This window comes from Hyperoodon ampullatus (genome assembly GCF_949752795.1).
Source record: "Hyperoodon ampullatus genome assembly, chromosome: 19".
Classification (NCBI taxonomy): domain Eukaryota; kingdom Metazoa; phylum Chordata; class Mammalia; order Artiodactyla; family Ziphiidae; genus Hyperoodon; species Hyperoodon ampullatus.
In genome coordinates this window covers 19,126,791-19,147,687 of record NC_136932.1, presented here as the reverse complement: position 1 = coordinate 19,147,687, position 20,897 = coordinate 19,126,791, and the positions used below count along the sequence as shown (strand labels likewise).

At 45.6% G+C, this 20,897-nt stretch overlaps 1 pseudogene across 1 annotated transcript; it reads right to left on the bottom strand.

The window, feature by feature from the left end:
* Positions 1 to 19,442: 19,442 nt before the first annotated feature.
* Positions 19,443 to 19,767, bottom strand: LOC307068402 (ATP synthase subunit g, mitochondrial-like; annotated as a pseudogene). Its single transcript has one exon. The product of its transcript is annotated as an ATP synthase subunit g, mitochondrial-like (transcript).
* Positions 19,768 to 20,897: the final 1,130 nt, after the last annotated feature.

Here is a 20,897-nt window from a genome sequence, read left to right as displayed (position 1 = left end):
TTCTGCATCTCCCTTCTCCATTCTTTGCACACACTGCAGGCCCGCCCACAGCCGTGGAGCTGAGTTACGCTGCGAAATGATACAGGCCCACCTCTTCAACCTCACCCTGGACCACGGTTCAGTCTCTCCAGCCAGGGTGGGCTCAGTGCTTCTGAGCAGTTCCTAGAAAATGCTGTTTACGTTCCTATCTACCAGCCCATCCCTGGACCTACTGTTTCCATGTCTGAAACGCAGCCCCACTGTTCCCTAGACTGGTTCCTCTCACCTTCCAGGGCTCAGCTAAAGAGCATCCCCTCCAGAAGATGTACTCATGTCCTTTCTAGCATTCACAGCACTTGTTAAGGTGCTGTCCTCCCCGCTCACAGGAGGTAGGCTCCATACAGGTAGGGACTTACCCTTGTTACAGTGCTATCTCCAGAGACCAGCACGGTGCCTGGCATGCCCCAAAGGCTCTAAAAACAATGACTGAATAAATGATTAAAAACGAAGTAACTGGGACTTCCCTGGTGGTGCAGTGGTTAAGAATCCGCCTGCCAATGCAGGGGACACAGATTCGAGTCCTGGTCCGGAAAGAGCCCACATGCCGCGGAGCAGCTAAGCCCGTGCACCACAACTACTGAGCCCGCGTGCTGCAACTACTGAAGCCCATGCGCCTAGAGCCGGTGCTCTGCCGGTGCTCTGCAACAAGAGAAGCCACCGCAGTGAGAAGCCCACGCACCACAACGAAGAGTAGCCCCCGCTCACCGCAACTAGAGAAAGCCCATGCGCAGCAATGAAGACCCAACACAGCCAAAAAAAAAAACCCCCAAAAAACAAGTAACTTAGAGATTATAAAAATAATAATGGCTTTGCAGAAAGAGAGAGAAGAGAGACAGAGGGAAAAGAACCCATCATCTTAACACTTTTTACTTCACATATTCCCTTCTGGTTTTTTTCCAGTACATGGCTTTTAATAACCTGTGGGGTTTTTGTTTGTTTGTTTGTTTGTTTGTTTTTGAGGTACGCGGGCCTCTCACTGTTGTGGCCTCTCCCGTTGCGGAGCACAGGCTCCGGACGCGCAGGCTCAGTGGCCATGGCTCACGGGCCCAGCCGCTCCGCGGCATGTGGGATCTTCCCGGACTGGGGCACGAACCCGCGTCCCCTGCATCGGCAGGCGGACTCTCAACCACTGCACCACCAGGGAAGCCCTGTTTGTTTGTTTTTTGTGGTACGCGGGCCTCTCACTGCTGTGGCCTCTCCCGTTGCAGAGCACAGGCTCCGGACACGCAGGCTCAGCGGCCATGGCTCACGGGCCCAGCCACTCTGCGGCATGTGGGATCTTCCCGGACCGGGGCACGAACCCGCGTCCCCTGCATCGGCAGGCGGACTCTCAACCACTGCAGCATCAGGGAAGCCTCCAGTAAATGGCTTTTAAAATGCAAAATGTCATAAGCATGATTCCATGTTGCTACAAGATCTTCATAAATATCATTGTAAATGTCTAGATCATATTACACTGTGTAGCTGTGTCATCAGTTTTTGGGCACTAGGGTTTTTTAGAAACTAAATATTAAAAAAATATCTAATTCCAGGGACTTCCTTGGCGGTCCAGTGGTTAAGTCTCCATGCTTCCACTGCAGGGGGCACGTTCGATCCCTGGTTGGGGAACTAAGATCCCGCGTGCCATGCAGTATGGCCAAAAAACCCCAAAAATCTAACTCCATTTTTATCTAGAGCCGACCTCAACGCTAATGACATTTTAGAATGAAGAATTCTTTGTAGTTGGGGGCGGTCCTGAGCATTGTAGGATGTTTAGCAGCACCCCTGGTCTCTACCCACCAGATGCCAGTATCCCCACGCTCCCCTTGTGACAATCAAAAATGTCTCCAGACATTGACAAATGTGTCCTGGGGTGCAAAACTGCCCCTGATTGAGAACCGTTGTTCTAGAGAAATACTAGAATGTGTGTGTAAAATGTCATGCATTGCATCACTATTTACAAAACTGGATATAATTCAAATGATTATAAATAGAGGGATGGACACTAAGTCACCTCCATGCAATGGGATACCATGCAGCCATTAAAAGAATGAGCGGACTTCCCTGGTGGCGCAGTGGTTAAGAATCCACCTGCCAATGCAGGGGACACAGGTTGGACCCCTGGGCAGGGAAGATCTCACATGATGCGGAGCCCATGCGCCACAACTCTTGAGCCTGAGCTCTAGAGCCCTCAAGCCACAACTACTGAAGCCTGTGCGCCCTAGAGCCTGCGTGCCACAACTACTGAGCCCATGTGCTGCGACTACTGAAGCCTGCACGCCTAGAGCCTGTGCTCCACAACAAGAAAAGACACAGCAATGAGGAGCCTGCGCACTGTAACGAAGAGTAGCCCCCACTTGCCACAATAGAGAAAGCCCACGTGCAGCAACGAAGACCCAACATAGTCAAAAATAAAAAAAGATTAAAAAAAAAAAAGAATGAGCCAGAGCTAAACACACACTGGAAAAGACGTCCACAATTGACTAAAACATGAAAAAAGCAGGTTTCAGAACAGTATGTCTAGTGTAACCCCACTTTTGCAAAAGAAAAACAGCAAGACCTACATACACCCTCAACAGTTGTATAAAGCATAGCAGGAAAGTCTATAAGGACACACACCAACAGGTTGGTAAGGTTACCTTTGGGGGTAGGGCTGGCAAAGGAAGAGGGAAGGCAGATCTCCTCCCCGCTACTTTATTTTTTTTCCACGCCTCGTGGCATGTGGGATCTTAGTTCCCCAACCAGGGATCGAACCCGGGCCCCCTGCAGTGGAAGCACCGCGTCCTAACCACCAGACCGCCAGGGAATTCCCTCCCTTTTTCTTTACACAATTCTACGTTGCTTGAATTCATTATGGCCCCCCCAAACCCCAATTAAAAGTAAACATAAAATGATTTTAGAAGAGACCTCAGAATTAACCTAGTTCTTGAATACCTTTAGTAACAGGGAAATTAGGGCCCACACAGTGACACCTTCACCCCATTGTTTCTTTTTCTCCTCTCACCCTCCCTGGAACTCTGTCTGCACCATTCCCTCAGCCCCAAGCCCTCACTTTTCTGAAACTACCAAAATAGCACTCCAATCCATCCTTAAAATTAACAAGACATTTCCATGGGGCTCGATCAGCAAAGTATTGTAAAATAACATTTATTGAAAGTCTAATGGGGGAATTCCCTGGCGGTCCAGTGGTTACACTCGGCACTTTCACTGCTGGGGCCTAGGTTCGATCACTGGTCAGGGAACTAAGATCCCGCAAACCACACAGCACAGCCATAAAAAAAAAGAGAAAAAAGTCTAACGGTGTGAAATCTCCCGACTCCCGCCAGGAATGTGCCCATTCTCCCCAGACTTCTCCCCAGTAGTTCCCCAGTAACTTCTCCCCAGACCCTCAAAGGAGATCTCGGCTTTCCCATCAACTTCTCTGGCCACAACAGCGAGAAGCCCGCGTACCGCAAAAAAAAAAAAATTCTATCTCTCTCATATACCTTGGGCAGGTTTATTTAACCTAGGCTCAGCTTTTTCTTCTGGAAAATGGGAATGATGGCGGCCCTGCCTAGCCAGATTCCTGGGAGGATCACACGAGATACTACTATGTGTGATAAGCTCTGTAAAAAGGTAAAAGTCCTTATACACGTGAAAGGTCTTGTTAAATATAATTCAGTAGTGGCCTTACTTTTTCTGCTTGTTCAAAATTTCCTTCTTGTACCAAAAAGCCTTGATATTTATCTAAAGAGACAAAATAAACATGAAATATGATTATATGCATGATATAATAAAGTACCCAGAAGATGGGGGCCGCTGGTGTGAGTGGCAGGGCGGCTGGGGTGTGTGTGTTTGAGTCTGCTGTGCCACCCCTGTTTCTACTGCGTAAGTCCCTGGGGTTCGGGTATGCAGGTGCCCCGCGGTGAGCGTGTGTGCCCGTGAGCCCACGTGCTCAGCTGAGGGTCTCTGCAGATGTCTCCGCGTGTGGACACAAGTGTCCACGTGTGCTCCAGGGCGTGTTTTTTCTCCCCGAGTCCCAGAAAATGCCCACAAGGTGGGTACCCGCATGTACAGGTGCCCCGGGTGTGTCCAGGGTTTTGCTTCCTGCGTCCCTGAAGATGCTTCTCAGATCAGACGCGACACGTGTGGGTACAGTCCCCGCCCCCGCGTGAGTACCTGCGTGAGTACCTGCGCCTGTAGGCGCCCCCGGGCAGCGGGGGTGCAGCTCCCCGAGCTGAGTGCCAGGAGGGCGGAGGAAGAGGTCACTCACCCGGCTCCGAAGGCGCGGCCCGGCTCCCCGAACTCTTCTCTCCCTCCGCCCTCACGCAGTCTAACGGCAAAACTTCACGGCGCTTGGCAGTAACTGACGGGCTTATGGGCCAATCACCGCGCAGCTTCCGACAGACGCTGGACCAACGGTTGTACAGTAGTCACCCGACCAACGCCTATTGCAAGGGGTCGCTGGGTAATGTAGTCCTCCGCTACTGAGGCCGTCCCCCTACGAGGTGCAGAGCCTGCTGGGAGATGTAGTCCCTCGGCGAGCGTATGCGCAAATGTTACCCACGCGTTGAAAGGAGGAGGGCCCCGAAGCCAGGCTGCGCCGTTGGAGGTCGCCGCGCTGAGTGGCGTGTGCCTTGGATCAGATTGCTGGCGGGCGGAAGTTTAGGGCGCGCTAACGTGACCCTCTTTCCTCAAAAGTTTCATAGTTCCAGTACCCGGATCATCTAAACTTGGAAAAGATGGGAAGTTTAGCAAAAGCCTGGAGGGCGTGGGGGAAAGAATAGATGAGTTTTTAAGACCAGAACTAGGACGGCAAAAATACAGAGGTTTTGTTTCCCCCTAGGGTTTATTATGCATAACTCTCATTATAATATAAATATATATAGACACATTACAGAAAATGTAGAAATGAAGGGGGAAATGACTCATCCTACCGCTCTCACACAAGTAGTATCAGCGTTTTGCAGGACAGTTTTCCCGATTTTTAAACTGCACTTTTCATATTAGTGCAATCATTTTGACGCACAATTTAAAAACATTTTACTTGGCTTCCCTGGTGGCGCAGTGGTTGAGAGTCCGCCTGCCGATGCAGGGGACACGGGTTCGTGCCCTGGTCCGGGAACATCCCACATGCCACGGAGCGGCTGGGCCCGTGAGCCATGGCCGCTGAGCCTACGCATCCGGAACCTGTGCTCCGCAACGGGAGAGGCCACAACAGTGAGAGGCCCGCGTACCGCAAAAACAAACAAACAAAACATTTTTATTGAACAATTTAAAAACGTTTCAGGGGGGGCTTCCCTGGTGGCGCAGTGGTTGAGAGTCCGCCTGCTGATGCAGGGGACACGGGTTTGTGCCCCGGTCCGGGAGGATCCCACATGCCGCGGAGCGGCTGAGCCCGTGAGCCATGGCCGCTGGGCCTGCGCGTCCGGAGCCTGTGCTCCGCAACTGGAGAGGCCACAACAGTGAGAGGCCCGCGTAACGCAAAAAGAAAAAAAAAGAAAACGTTTCAGGGACTTCCCTGGCAGTCCAGTGGTTAAGACTTGCAGTCCAGTGGTTAAGTCTCCGTACGTCTACTTCAAGGGACATGGGTTTGATCCCTGGTTGGGGAACTAAGATCCATGTGCTACGGCACATAAAGAAGTAAATAAATAAATAAAACGTTTCATACTATACAAAAGTAGAGAGAATAGCCTGATGAACCACCTTATAGTCATTACTCAACTTCAACAATTAACCAACTCCTGGTGAGTCTTGTTTTTCTCCCTACCCGCCCCTCAGTGGCACTGTTACTGAGTCCAAGCTCATCTTGGTCCTGCTTGCCACAGGACAGGCCAATAAATTCAGAGAAGAGTTGTTGGGGCAAAGAACAGCAACTTTATTAGGAAAGCCAGCTGACTGAGGAGATTGTGGACTCGTGTCCCAAAGAACAATCTTGCCTCAGTTAGAATTCAGGCTTCTTTTATACTAAAAGGGGAGGGGGTAAAGTCAAACATTTCCTGGCTCCAGTCAGCCTCCAGAGGGGATGTGTTGATTTCTTCCTTCCTGTAGTCATTCACAGGTGGGCCTGGTCAGGATGTTTCCTGTGAGCTAAACAAAGGTATTTTAGCTTAAAGCTTATTACCTGGGAGGCAGGGTTCCCAGGGATGGACCATTATGTATAATTTAAGCTCATAGGCGACATCTCTTTAGTGATTAACTTGTAGCAAAAGCAATAGAATATAAAGGTTAAAGTAAAAGAAACAGATCTAATATGGAGTCAGATTTGTTCTTCCCTAGTACAGCACCCCCCGAACATTACTTTGAAGTAAATACCAGACGTGATTTCACCAGTAAGCATTTCACAGTTTATTTTTAAAAGACAAGCATTCCCCTTTTAAAACTTATCCCCCAAACTATTACCCACCCCCCAAAACAATAATTTCCTAATATTATCGAGTATCAAATTAGTGTGTACATTTACCTGATTGACCTATAAATGTCATTTTTCAAATACAGTTTGTCTGAATTGAGATCCAGACCATACATTGCAACTGGTTAATGTATCTCTTAAGTCTTAAAAAAAAAAAAAAAAAAAAAAGCTATGGTTTCCCTCTTCCTCTCTTTTTCACTTGCAATTTCTTTCATTTCCTTTTTGTTTCATTTTTAAAAAAAATTTATTTATTTTATCTTTGGTGTTTGGTCTTTGTTGCTGTGTGCGGGCTTTCTCTAGTTACAGGAAGTGGGGGCTTCTCTTGTTGCGGACCACGGGCTCTAGGAGCTCAGGCTTCAGTAGTTGTGGCACACAGGCTTAGTTGTTCCGTGGCATGTGGGAATCTTCTCGGACTAGGGATCGAACCCATGTCCCCTGCACTGGCAGGTGGATTCTTAACCACTGTGCCACCAAGGAAGTCCCTGGTTTCGTTTTTCTTTCTTTCTCTCTTTATTTGTTTTTTAAGAAACTAGGTGGTTTGTCCTGTAGAGTTTTCTCCAGTCTGGCTGGATCTTGCTGGTGGCATCCCCATGGTGTTTTAACATCTTCGTCTGCCTCCTGTGTTCTCTACATATTGGTTAGTTAGATCTAAAAGGTTTGATCAGATCAGGTTTGATTTTTTTTTACAAGACTGATTGTCTATTATTGTGTATTTCCATGAGAATTATTATTCCTGCTTGTCTCTCATTTTTTGATGTTTGCAGCCATTGATCATTGCATTGCTTAGGGGTTATAAATGGTGATATCATTTCGGCATTTATTAGCTGGAATATAGATGAAGAGGAATATCGCCTCATCAGCTAATTGATTACATGAGATACACTTAGTACAAAAAAGTCAGGGGGCTTCCCTGGTGGCGCAGTGGTTGAGAGTCCGCCTGCCGATGCAGGGGACACGGGTTCGTGCCCCGGTCCGGGAGGATCCCACATGCCGCGGAGCAGCTGGGCCTGTGAGCTATGGCCACTGAGCCAGCATGTCCGGAGCCTGTGCTCCGCAACGGGAGAGGCCACGGTGGTGAGAGGCCCGCGTACCACAAAAAACAAAAAACAAACAAAACAAACAAACAAAAAAGTCAGGATACATACCTGATTCTTTACCTTTAGCAGTTTTCAAAACAATTAATTGATTCCCTAGTATCTTCCACAGGATATTGATCAATGAGGTTTTTTATTATTACCATTATGAACACATATTTTATATCTATCAATATGAACACATGGGTTTGTATCCATCATTATGAACATTATATTTGTTCTTTTTCAATCCACTGTAATTATTATCCCGATTTGATACTCATATTTTTCCATCGTTGGCCAACGGGTTGGCACCCGAATCCTTTAAACAAAATGACTAGTTTCCTTGTTTTCTGGTATGACAAAGTGTTCTAGGCTCATCACAATTTTCCACACAGCTTTATTGAGGTGTAACTGACATACAGTTGACTATATATTTCCAAAGTGAACAATTTTATGTGTGAACAAGATAGTGAACATATATATCCATGACCTTAAAGGATTCCTCATGCGCCTTTACTATCCCTCCCTCTTGCCCTCTCTTCTCCCTCCCTCTTCCCCAAGCAGTCTCTGATCTGCTTTCTGTCATTATGGGTTAGTTTGCATTTTATAGAATTTTATATGAATGGAATCAAACATGACATCCTTTTTGTCTGGCTTCTTTCCCTCAGCATAATTATCTTGAGATTCATCCATGTTGTGTGTATTATTAATTGATCCCTTTTTATTGCTGAGTAATATTCTATTGTACAGATATACAATAATTTTTTAATCTATTCACCTGTTGATGGACATTTGGGCTGCTTCCAGTTTTTGGCTGTTATAAATAAAGCTGCTATTGATAGGGGTAGAGTAGGATAATTAAATACTTATTTTAGAAATCCCACTGGGGGATTAAAGACAGAAAGGGAATTTTAAGGGAGTTTGGGAGACTGTTATAAGCGAATAACTACTCAAGAAAAGAATTCAGCAACCTAGCAACAATCTACTCTACCTTGAAGGAAGACCAGGCACATTCAAGCCCCAGGCACACTCAAGCCACAAGTCCTGATAGTTAAAACACAAGACAATAGATATGGGGTCTACATCTTGTTACATGAAGTCAGGGAATTAACTGTCCTTGAAGAGTAGCATTTCTGCATATAGTCAAGACAAGAATAGAGGAGAAAGGGGAAAGAAACTAGGTGAAAGAGGACATGATACCAAAACCTGAGATGAATTACCATATCTTAGTATATGTTACCATCCTTTTGCTAATATACATATGATTTCAATAAAGCCATGACAGTCCTGGTTAGACCATATAGGGTTAAAGGAGGAACTAATGATGTACCCAAAATGAGGAAGAAGTTGGTCTTCTCCCCCCCAACTTTTTCTTTGATTATAAAAATGTAGCCCAGTTTGTTCTGGGGGCTGTGCTCCCTTGTCTGCCCGCTTGTATCTCTCACAAGCATCCTATGCTAATAAACTCACTCTTTGCCCGCCACTTCACCTCTCGCCTCTCGCTGGATTCTTTCTGCACTGAGACAAAAGAGCCTGAGCTTCAGTAAGTCCTGAGACCAGGTGTGCAGTTTCAATTAAAAGACAGTGGGTTCGGGACTTCCCTGGTGGTGCAGTGGTTAAGAATCTGCCTGCCAATGCAGGGGACACGAGTTCGAGCTCTGGTCTGGGAAGATCCCACATGCCACGGAGCAACTGAGCCCACGTGCTGCAACTACTGAAGCCCGTGTGCCTAGAGCCCGTGCTCCACAAGAGAAGCCACCGCAATGAGGAGCCCGTACACCGCAACGAAAAGTAGCCCCCGCTCACCGCAACTAGAGAAAGCCTGCACGCAGCAATGAAGACCCAAAGCAGCCATAAATAAATAAACAAACAAACAAACAAACAAATTAAATAAATAAAGTCATATTAAAAAAAAGACAGTGGGTTCGAGTCCACTCCTAAGTCAGGGATTGTGAATTGAAGTCCCAATCTGGGGTGTGACTGGGTTTGAGTTCCATCCAAAGGAGTGCAGTTTCACTACAAATATTCATATATATCTTTGTACGGACATCTGTGTTAATTTCTCTTGGGTACAGACTGAGGAGTGGAATATCTGGAGCATAGAGTCAGTGTACATTTAACTTTTTAAGATACTGCCAAACTGTTTTCCAAAGTGGTTGTACTACTTTACTTCCCCACCAGCAGTATGACCGTTCTAGTTCCTCCACATCCTTGGTAAGGTAATTTTTAATAAATTTAGTCATTTTAATAAATACATAGTGGTATCTCATTATGGTTTTAACTTGCATGTCCTTGATGACTAATGTTGAGTATCTTTTCAAGTGCTTACTTGCTATCCATATATCTTCTCAGTGAAGTATCTGTTCAAATATTTTGCCTATTTTTAATATTGATTTACTTATTTATTTTGGCTGTGCCAGGTCTTAGTGGCGGCATGCGGGATCTATAGTTGCGGCATGCGGGATCTATAGTTGCGGCATGCGGACTTTCAGTTGCAACACTGGACTTCTTCTTAGTTGTGGCATGCATGCAGGATTTAGTTCCCCAACCAGGGATCGAACCCAGGCACCCTGCATTGGGAGCACAGAGTCCTACCCACTGGACTACCAAGGAAGTCCGTTGCCCATTTTTAACTGGATTGTTTTGTTTCTTATTATTGAGTTTTGAGGGTTCTTTATATTTTCTGGATATAAGTCCCCTATCATTACATTTGGGGTCTTTAGAAGAGCAGAAGGGTTTGTTTTGGCTGTGCTGTGCAGCTTGTGGGATCTTAGTTCCCCGACCAGGGATCAAACCTGGGACCTGGCAGTGAAAGTGCCAAGTCCTAACCACTGGACCACCAAGGAATTCCCCAGAAGTTCTTAATTTTAATGAAGTCCAATTTATTGATTTTTTCCCCTTTATGGATGTTTTTGGTATCATACCTAATAATTCCTTGCCTAACCAAAGGATTTGAACTTTTCTTCTACATTTTCCAATAGAAATTAAAAAAAATAAATTTATGTATTTATGTATTTATTTTTGGCTGTGTTGGATCTTTGCTGCTGCGCATGGGCTTTCTCTAGTTGCAGTGAGCAGGGGCTACTCTTCGTTGCGGTGCACGGGCTTCTCATTGCGGTGGCTTCTCTTTTTGTGGAGCACGGGCTCTAGGTGCGTAGGCTTCAGACTTTGTGGCACGTGGGCTCAGTAGTTCATATTAAAATGGCTCGCTGGCTCCATAGTTGTGGCACACGGGCTTAGCTGCTCCGCGGCATGTGGGATCTTCCTGGACCAGGGCTTGAACACGTGTGCCCTGCATTGGCAGGCGGATTCTTAACCACTGCGCCACCAGGGAAGTCCTCCAATAGAAACTTTCTAGTTTTAGGTTTTACATCTAGGTCTCTGATGCATTTGGGGTTAATTCTGGTGTACAGTGTGTGATATGGAATGACCTCCTCCCCTCCCAACTCCTCTCCCTCCTCCTCCTCCTTCATTTGAATATTTAATTGTTCCAACACCTGCAACACTGTTTCTGTTGAAAAGCCTATTTTTTCCCCACTGAATTGCCTTTTGCACCTTTGCTGAAAATCAGTTGTTCATAGGTACACAAAATTTTCACTCTTTTTCCCACTCAACATTAGTGCTACAGCACTGTCCACATGGGGATAAAATATTAAGGTGGCCCACAGTAGGCAGAACCTGGTACAGAAATCTGACTTCCTGTTCTTGAAAATGTCTCCCACTGTGTCCTCAGGGTCATCTTTGTCATCACTCACTTCCTCTGTCTCCTTGCTTAGAGATTGCTTTATTTCCCCATGAAACCCCAGCCTCTGTGTTATATCTTCATTTTCCAGCAGTTTTGTGGAGTGATCACTAACTTCTCTCCAGATGGATGAGCTCTTTGGCTATTGAGATCTTTGGTTCTACTTTGTTCTCCTGGACTAGAGCAAGCCCACATTTTAGAATAGGCTTCCCAATGGTCATTCGACAGATAAGTCAGCAGGACTTTTGGTTACAGGCTGATTGTAGAATGAGTTAGACTCAGGGACCCACAGACCATCAGAACTAAAAAGACTCATAGCCAGGGTCCAGGGCCCAAAGCGGCTAGGCGATGCACTAAAGGTCTTCCAAGGTCAGATGGCAAATTGGTGGTCAAGCTGAGGTGAGATTAGTTGCAGGTGCCAGTTTTCTTGGGCTTACACCCCGGTTCTAGTTTTTGCATATTGGAAATCTGGTCATTTCATTTTAAGTTAAATATACTAAATAAATCAAATCATGTGAAAAGAGAAACCGGAAAATAATGGTTCCCGTCAGCTTGGGGAAGTGAATCCTTCTGTGACCTCATCAACATTTACCCCAAATAGACTATGAAAAGTTCCTTTGGACTTCCCCCACCTCCTCGGAGGAAGTAAACACCTCCTTGGGCTTGACCGAGTTGGTATTTATCAGCTGTCTAAGCAGATGATCTTTCCTATCAAAGGAGAAAGAATCTCTTACTGACTGTGTGGCTGGTTGGCCATGCCATCCGAAAGAGGCCTGAGAGCCAGGAGGTGACTTGCCGTAGCTCTTTGGCAAGGCATTCTTTTCTCTGGGCTGCAGTTTCTCCATTTACAAAGATTAAGGGGTTGGACAACAAGGTGTGCAAGCCTTGCTGCCTCTGTACCTCCACAGATCTAAAAAAAATCTGCATTTTTCTTAAGCATCTCAAGGGTTCTTAACTTCAGCTGATAAAAGCATCATCTGGGATGCTTAATTAAAAATGCAGATTACCCTCTCCAGATTACACTTGTCCTGATCAAGCAGATCTGGTGCATGGCCTTGGAATAAGCATTTTGATTGGTGGCCCACATTTGGGGAGACACTGAATTGGGGATACACATCTTAGCTGATCATCCTAAGTGGCCCTTGTTTCTTTCTCCCTTCTGATGACTCCGGATGAGAGGAAGGGATGCTTTCCCATCTTTCCCCCCACCACCATCAAATATTTATTGAGGGTCTGCATGGCCAGAGCTGAGGATATAGCAATGAACAAATCAGAATTTCTTCCCTCTTGGAGCTGACTTTCTTTCACTTAGTAATACATATCCAAGTTTCTTCCATATCTTTTTTTTTTTTTTTTTTTTTTGGCGGTACACAAGCCTCTCACTGTTGTGGCCTCTCCCGTTGCGGAGCACAGGCTCGGGACGCACAGGCTCAGCGGCCATGGCTCACGGGCCCAGCTGCTCCATGGCACATGGGATCTTCCCAGACCGGGGCACAAACCTGCGTCCCCTGCATCGGCAGGCAGACTCCCAACCAGTACGCCACCAGGGAAGCCGTCTTCCATATCTTGATAGCCCTTTTCCTCTTAGCACTGAATAGTAGTCCACTGTCTGGATGTATTACACAGCTTGTTTATCCGTTCACCTATTGAAGGACATCTTGGTTGCTCCCATATTTTAGCAATTATGAATAAAGCTGCTATAAGTATGTGTGTGTAGGTTTTTGTGTGGACGTAAGTTTTCATTATCTGTTTACTTATTTATTTTTTAAACTGTAGGACTACAAGTTTGAGAAAATCATGAAAAGCCAACAACTGTTGGTGGATTCTGGAAGAAGTTCTGACAGGCTGCAGGGGCCAAAGATAGAGACAATTCTGATCCAGTTCCTTTTTTTGTCCTTTCAGATTCACTCAGCAAATGACTCAAACACCAGTAAACTAACCAAGAGAAAAAAAAAAAAAGAAAGAAAGAGGATTCACTGTCCAGTAACTTTCAAGAGCTGGTTTCTTATGCATTTCAATTTTCTTCTTTTGCTCTTCTCAGTAGAGCCGAATGTCAAGAAGCTATAGGGAGTGTCAATGTCAGCCCAAAGAGAAAGGTCTCCAAGTTTGCTGGAGGATTCTCCAGGCTTCTGGCTTCTTGGTTTTCAGCATTTGATTCTCTCTGACCAGATCATCCACCTCTGTGGTTCACAATCCCTCACCTATCACGCATTTCTGAGCTTCCTTGAGAAGGTATTTCCTGCTGTGTCTGTACGAAGCCGGTCTTCACTCACCACCAAATGCACATAAGGATGCAGCTCTAACATGAAGGCCCCATGCCAGCCATGGATCAAGTCTTCTTCCTCCACAACTTCTCATCCCACCAGACTACTTCTGGGAACCTCAAATCTGAATGTAAAGTTGATAATAAAAAGATGAACAACCCAGGGCTTCCCTGCTGGCACAGTGGTTAAGAATCCTCCTGCCAATGCAGGGGACATGGGCTCGAGCCCTGGTCGGGGAAGATCCCACATGCCACGGAGCAACTAAGCCCTTGTGCTGCAACTACTGAGCCTGTGCTCTAGAGCCCGTGAGCCACAACTACTGAGCCCGCGTGCCACAGCTACTGAAGCCTGCGTGCCTAGAGCCCGTGCTCTGCAACGAGAAGCCACCGCAATGAGAAGCCTGCAAAGTGCGATGAAGAGTAGCCCCCGCTCGCTGTAACTAGAGAAAGCCCGCGTGCAGCAACGAAGACCCAACACAGTCAAAAATAAAAATAAACAAAATAAATAAATTTAAAAATAAAAAAAGATGAACCCAATAAACAAATTAGGTAAGAGATTTGAACAGACATTTCACAAAGAAAGATACAAATGGGCAATAAACAATTGAAAAAGCATTCCACATCATTAGTCAAAGGAAGTGCAAATTAAAACCACGATGAGATACCACCAACCACCCACCAGAATGGTTAAAATTAAAAAGACTGACAACACCAAATTTTAGCAGAGCTGTGGAGCAACTGGAAATCTCAGACATTGCCGGCAGGAGTGTAAAATGGCACAAACACCTGGGAAAAGGCCAGGCAGTTTCTTATTAACTTAAACACCTATACACCTATGACCCAACAATTTCACTTCTAGGCGTTTATTCAAGAGAAATGGAAACATGTTTACAAAAAAAATTGTATAAAAATGTTCATTGCAGCCAAAACTGGAAATATTGATGGTTTAGATGTCCATCAACAGAGCACTATATGATGTAGGACATCTACACAATGGACTACTATTCAATGACAATAAGGAAAGAACTCCTGAAACATACCACGACATGGATGTCTCTAAAACATCCATGTCTTTTGCTGTGTTACATCTTGCTCCGTTCATCCAATCCTCTGAGTGCAGCATCAAGTCACCCAGTGCGTGCAGTGGAAGAAGATAAGGTGGTAAGATGGGAACCAGAACAGCACTGACCTTATGAGAGAAAATCCACGTGCTCCTGCACTCAGCACCCCAGGCCCTGTGGCCTCAGTGGCAGCCATTCCCCTAAAATGCCACTGCCCCTTGGCCCTGTGGTCATGTTTTCTCCTTCTAGAATTCAACCTGCAGGGAGATCAGCTCGGTGCTTTGTGACCACCTAGAGGGGTGGGATAGGGAGGGTGGGAGGGAGGGAGACGCAAGAGGGAAGAGATATGGGAACATATGTATATGTATAACTGATTCACTTTGTTATAAAGCAGAAACTAACACACCATTGTAAAGCAATTATACTCCAATAAAGATGTAAAAAAAATTTTGTTTAGTGAACTTTATAATGAAGTATACATGTAGAAAAGGGCACCTATCCTAAGTATATAGATCAGCGAGTTTTCCCATGAACACATACAGGTAACCAGCTTCCAGATACAGAAACAAAATGCCCTCTGATAGTCAAAACCCACCACTAACCCGTATCTTCTCTCTGAAGGGTAATAAGTACCCTGATTTCCTAACCCCATGTATTTGTTTTGCCTGTTCTTGAACTTCCTATGGATTAAATAATACAATATGTAAAAAAAAAAAAAAAAAAGAATTCAACCTGCAGGAACCCGTGTGCTGTGCTGTGTCTGTGTGTGTGTGTATAATATAAAATTTGCCAATTCAACGATTTTTTTTTTTTTTGGCCGTGTTGTGCGACATGCGGGATCTTAGTTCCCCGACCAGGGAACAAACCCATGCCCCCTGCAGTGGAAGCGCAGAGTCCTAACCACTGGACCGCCAGGGAAGTCCCCAATTCAACCTTTTTTTTTAATTTTTAAATTTAATTTATTTATTTTTACAGCAGGTTCTTATTAGTCATCAATTTTATCCACATTAGTGTATACATGTCAATCCCAATTGCCCAATTCATTTTAAGTGTACAATTTAGTGGCATCAATTGCATTTACAATGGTGTCCAATCACCACTATCACCACTATCTATTTCTAAAACTTTTCCATCACTCCAAAACAGAAACTCTGTACCCATTAAGGAATAACTCCCCATTCCCTCCTCCTCCTGGCCCGTCTAATCTACTTTCTGTCTCTATGGATACACCTATTCTAGATATTTCATATAAGTGGAACCATACAATATTCATCCTTTTGGGTCTAGTTTCTTTCACTCAGCATAATGTTTTCAAGGTTCATTCACATCGTAGCATCGATCAGAACTTCTTTTATATGGCTGACTAATATTCCATTTGTGTGTATAAACCACATTTTGTTTATCCATTCATCTCTTGATGGACACTTGGGTTGTTTCCACCGTTTGGCTACTGTGAATAGTGTTGCAATGAACACTAGTATACAAGTATCAGCTTGAATCTCTATTTTCAGTTCTTTTGGGTACATGACTAGGAGTGGAATTGTTGGGTTATACGGTAATTCTATGTTTAGCTTTTTGAGCTCAACAGACCAGTTTCCACAACAATTTTACATTTGCACCAGCAAGCCATTAGGGTTCCAATGTCTCTACGTCCTTGTCAATACTTGTTATTTTCTACTTTTTTGATGCCATGTGCTTTGGCATATACAATTTTCCCTTCTTTCCCCCGGCGTCTCTCTGAAGCCTTTCCCGACCCGTCCGAGTCTGTGGTCCCTCTTGCCTCACCTTGTCCCCATTCCTGTCCTGGGATAGATCATTGCTCAGTGTCCTTCGCAGGTCTTGAGCGGAGATTGGTGTTTGATAACTTTCTTATTCATCTCTTTGTCTTCAGCACCTGGCACAAGTCCATGTTCAAAATGTTCAGTAGATGATGTGGAAAGCAGGGATGGAAGAAACAGGACCCTACTCCGGCTCAGAGTGCGATGACCTCCCTCTCCCACGTCTGCCTTCACCCCCTGAAGGTATTTATAGACAGGGAAATGTGGAGGAGAATTATACATGTGGGAGAGTTGAACAGAGAAGACAGTGGGGGCATCTTCTTTGGATTCTTTGCTCACCTTTGGGGTGGGATACACCTGCTTCTGAGGTTCCTTGAATTCTGGAGAAAAAGAGATGTCAGGAAATGTGGGGACTGGCCGCTTGGTAGACAGGCATGAAGGATGGGGTATCAGGGTAAGATTTAGCTTCCGGGAAAGTGACAGAGCCCCACAGTAATTGTACCTTAAATCCATCAAAGTCCAGTGGCTTAAATTCATCAAAGTCCTGTCCAGGTGTGGTTTGGCAGCTGCCTCCACAAACCTTCCAGGGGCATGGACTCTTCCCAGTTCACCATGACACCCTCCTAGGGTGTGGTCCTCACTGTTTGATCCAAGTCAGCAGGTGGAATCCAGCCAGAGGATGGAGGATGAATGGAAGGTGAAAGGGGTCCTGGGGAGTTTGCCTGGAACTGCCACCAGAGCCTTTTACTTGGATCCTATTGGTCAGAACTTAGTTACGTGGCCACACCTAAATGCTTGAGTGGCTGAGACAAAAGGTATTTACTCTGCATAGGCAGGTACAGGCTAAACACTGAGCATTCCACTCATACAGAAGAAGAAAGAGGAAGACGGGAAGATGGCAGATGGCCTCTCCGCCACATATGGACAGATGAAGAGAAACATGTATTGAGCATGAACCAAACTTCTCGCATTGTGCTTGATATTTTATATATGAGTCACTTCTCAAAACCCTAGGAGGCAGACAATGTGTGCCATCATATGGATAAGGAAACAAGCTCAGAGGCGTTGGGTAATTTGCCCAAAGTTACACAACTAGTAGGGTGTGGAGCTAGGACTACAAACTTTGTCCTGGACTGAATGTTGGTGTTCCCCAAATTCATATGTTGGCATCCCCCCAAATTCATGTTGGAGTCCCCCCAAGTTCATATGTTGGAGTCCCCCCAAATTCATATGTTGGAGTCCCCCCAAATTCATATGTTGAAGCCCTAAGCCCCAAGGTGAGAGTATTAGGAGGTGGGGCCTTTGGGCGGTAAGCAGGTTTAGATGAGGTCATGAGGGTGGGGTCCTCATGGTGGATTAGCACCTCTATTACCAGAGCACTCTGTCTCTGTCTCACTTTCTCTCTCCCCTTGTGAGGACACAAGGAGGGGGCAGCCATCTCAAGCCAGGAAGAGATTCTTCACCAAGAACCAAATCCACTGGCACCATGATCTCGGACTCCCCAAGATGCTGTGTTTTGTTACAGCAGCCTGAGCTGACTGAGACAGACTTCAGAGCGTTTCCCACTGCGTCCATATCCCTTGGGAGTCTAAGAGCAGAAGGTGGAAACGGGGGGGATGTTCAACCATCTTTTTCTTCTGTTCAGACCAGCTCGTCAGGCCAGGAAAGGAAACAAGGGTTGGGAGGTAAAACAGTTAGTAACTTAAAATATGCATTTTCCTCCTCATTTTTAAGTCTTAGGGTGAGGGGTGCATATGGAGCACAAGAAGGCACCCGTGGTCTGGTCTTTGCTGGTCTGGTCCTCGCTGGTCTGGTCCTCACCAGAGTTGAAAACAGGGTGACCGTTCACAGGAGAGGTGAGGCTCTAAGGGCTTGGGCAAGACCCTCATTACTGCTTCTGGGCACCCGTTCTCCCATCCATCCCATCAAAGGAGGAGGATGGGCCAGAGCAGGGCTCCTCATGCATTAGAATCCTTGCGGCGCTTTGCAAAGAATTTTTTTTTTCCTTCAGTGGCTATTTCCCACTTTCTCTCTTCCATGAGGTTCCAGAACCAGCTATTATAGCCAATGAGCTTTCTTTATATCTTTTTAATTTTTAAAATTTTATTGTGGTAAGAACACAGCACGAAGGGACTTCCCTGGTGGCACAGTGGTTGGGAATCCACCTGCCAATGCAGGGGACACAGGTTCGAGCCCTGGTCCGGGAAGACCCCACATGCCGTGGAGCAACTAAGCCCATGTGCCACAACTACTGAGCCTGTGAGCCACAACTACTGAGCCCACGTGCCACAACTACTGAAGCCCGCCAGCCTAGAGCCCGTGCCCACAACAAGAGAAGCCACCACAATGAGAAGCCCGCACACCATAATGAAGAGTAGCCCACACTCTCTGCAACTAGAGAAAGCCCGCGCACAGCAACGAAGACCCAACACAGCCAAAAGTTAATTAATTAATTAATTTAAAAAATAATAAAATAAAAAGAACACAGCATGAGAGTTATCCTCTGAAGTTTTTATGTATACATTATACACATAAAATGTACTAAGCAGACCTTTAGGACTCACTCATCTTGCTGAACTGAAATCTTCTGCCTGTTGATCAATAACTCATTTCCCCCTCCCCCAGCCCCTGGCGACCACCATTCCATTCTTTGATTCTATGCATTTGACTACTTTAGATGACTCATATAAGTGGAATCATCCTTCAGGAACTGGCTTATTTCACTAAAGCATAATGTCCTCAATGTTAATCCATGTTGTTGCGTGTTGCAGAATTTCCTTTTTTTAAAGGCTGAACAGTCTTCTTGTGTGTGTTTGTGTATCCTGTCTTCTTTACCCATTCATCTGTTGATGGACATGTGGGTTGTTTGTACATCTTGGCTATTGTGAATAGTGCTGCAATAGACATAGGAATGTTAATATCTCTTCGAGATCCTGATTTCAGCTATTTTGAATAAATACCCTGAAGTGGGACGGCTGGATCATAGGGTTGTTCTACTTTTAATGTTTTTTTTGACACACTGTCTCATTTTATTCAAATACCAGTCTGCTCACACATGGTCCAAGAACACCCAAATAATAAAACAGATATAATCACATGTTAAAGATTGGTCTTCAAACATCATAGCCAATGATGCCACGCTTGTCTATGATCTTGCCAACATAAAACCACCACCACACACCTCAGTGGCCACCAAACCTTTGAGCAGAGCTTCCTTAACTGTGAGCTGTTGGAAGCTGCCAGTTTGAGCACTACTGACAATTTTTTTTCAAGCTCTGAATAGCTGTAGGGAACCCAGCAAGGTTGGGAGGAAGCAGCTCAACCTTGAGCAGCTCAACCATAGTGCCAAAATGTGGCCAATCAAGGCTTTGAGAAAGCCACAGCAGCACTGACCAGTGCCGGGACCTTCTCTGCAAGGTTATGGACAAACTGGGCCATGGTTCTAGGACAGAAAGTCCATCGCCCTGACTGGCCGGCTGAATGTCATCACCAGGAAGGCTATTTTTAATTTCTTGAGGAACCTATGTACTGTTTCCCACAGCAGCTGCACCAATTTATATTCCCACCAACAGTGCACAAAGTCCACAACTACTGAGCCTGCGCTCTAGAGCCCGTGAGCCACAACTACTGAGCCCACATGCCACAACTACTGAAGGCCGCGTGCCTAGAGCCCATGCTCCACAACAAGAGAAGCCACTGCAGTGAGAAGCCCGCGCACCACAATGAAGAGTAGCCCCCGCTTGCTGCAACTAGAAAAAGCCTGCGTGCAGCAACAAAGACCCAACGCAGCCAAAATTTATAAATAAATTAATTAATTTAAAAAATGCCAATACTTCTGAAGGTAGCTTATAAATCTAACATTATCCAAATAAAAACACTCAGAGGCATTTTTTTTTTCTCGAACTAGACAAGCTGATTCTAAAGTTTACGTTGAAAACATAAACAAGCAAGAAGAGCCAGGACAAGTCGAGAAGGGAGAGCGATGGGGGAGGAACAGCCCCATCAGATGTCCTAACCTGCTGTGAAGTCTCAGGAACCACCCCCACATGCCTAGCACGGGCCCATGGACGTAAAGCGGAGAAACAGGACCCCACCATAACGAAACTCAGTGTACAAAATGCATCCTCTCAGATCTAAGAGCTGACAATGGATAATTTTTTTTTGTTTGGCTGTACCACATGCGTGGCATGCGGGATTTTCCGAACAGGGATAGAACCCACGCCCACTGCAGTGGAGGCGCTGAGTCTTAACCGCTGGACCTCCAGGGAAGTCCCTGACAATGAATCTTTTAATAAATACTATCTGAGCAACTGGGCAGCCATCTGGAAACAAAGAGAGATGGATCCAAGCTCTCACTGATCACCAGGACAGCCTTCAAACGGATCAAAGATTTAAATTAAAAAAAAATGAAAATATCGGATGTATTCCCTTGCCCTCAACAAGAACAAGAGTCGTGGGTAGGCACAGGGCTGACCAGGAGTGGGCTGGACTCCGAATAAATTACCAGGTGTGGGAGCTAGCACTGATTAACCCACATTATCCTGTGCAATCCTCAGATGGTTTATCGA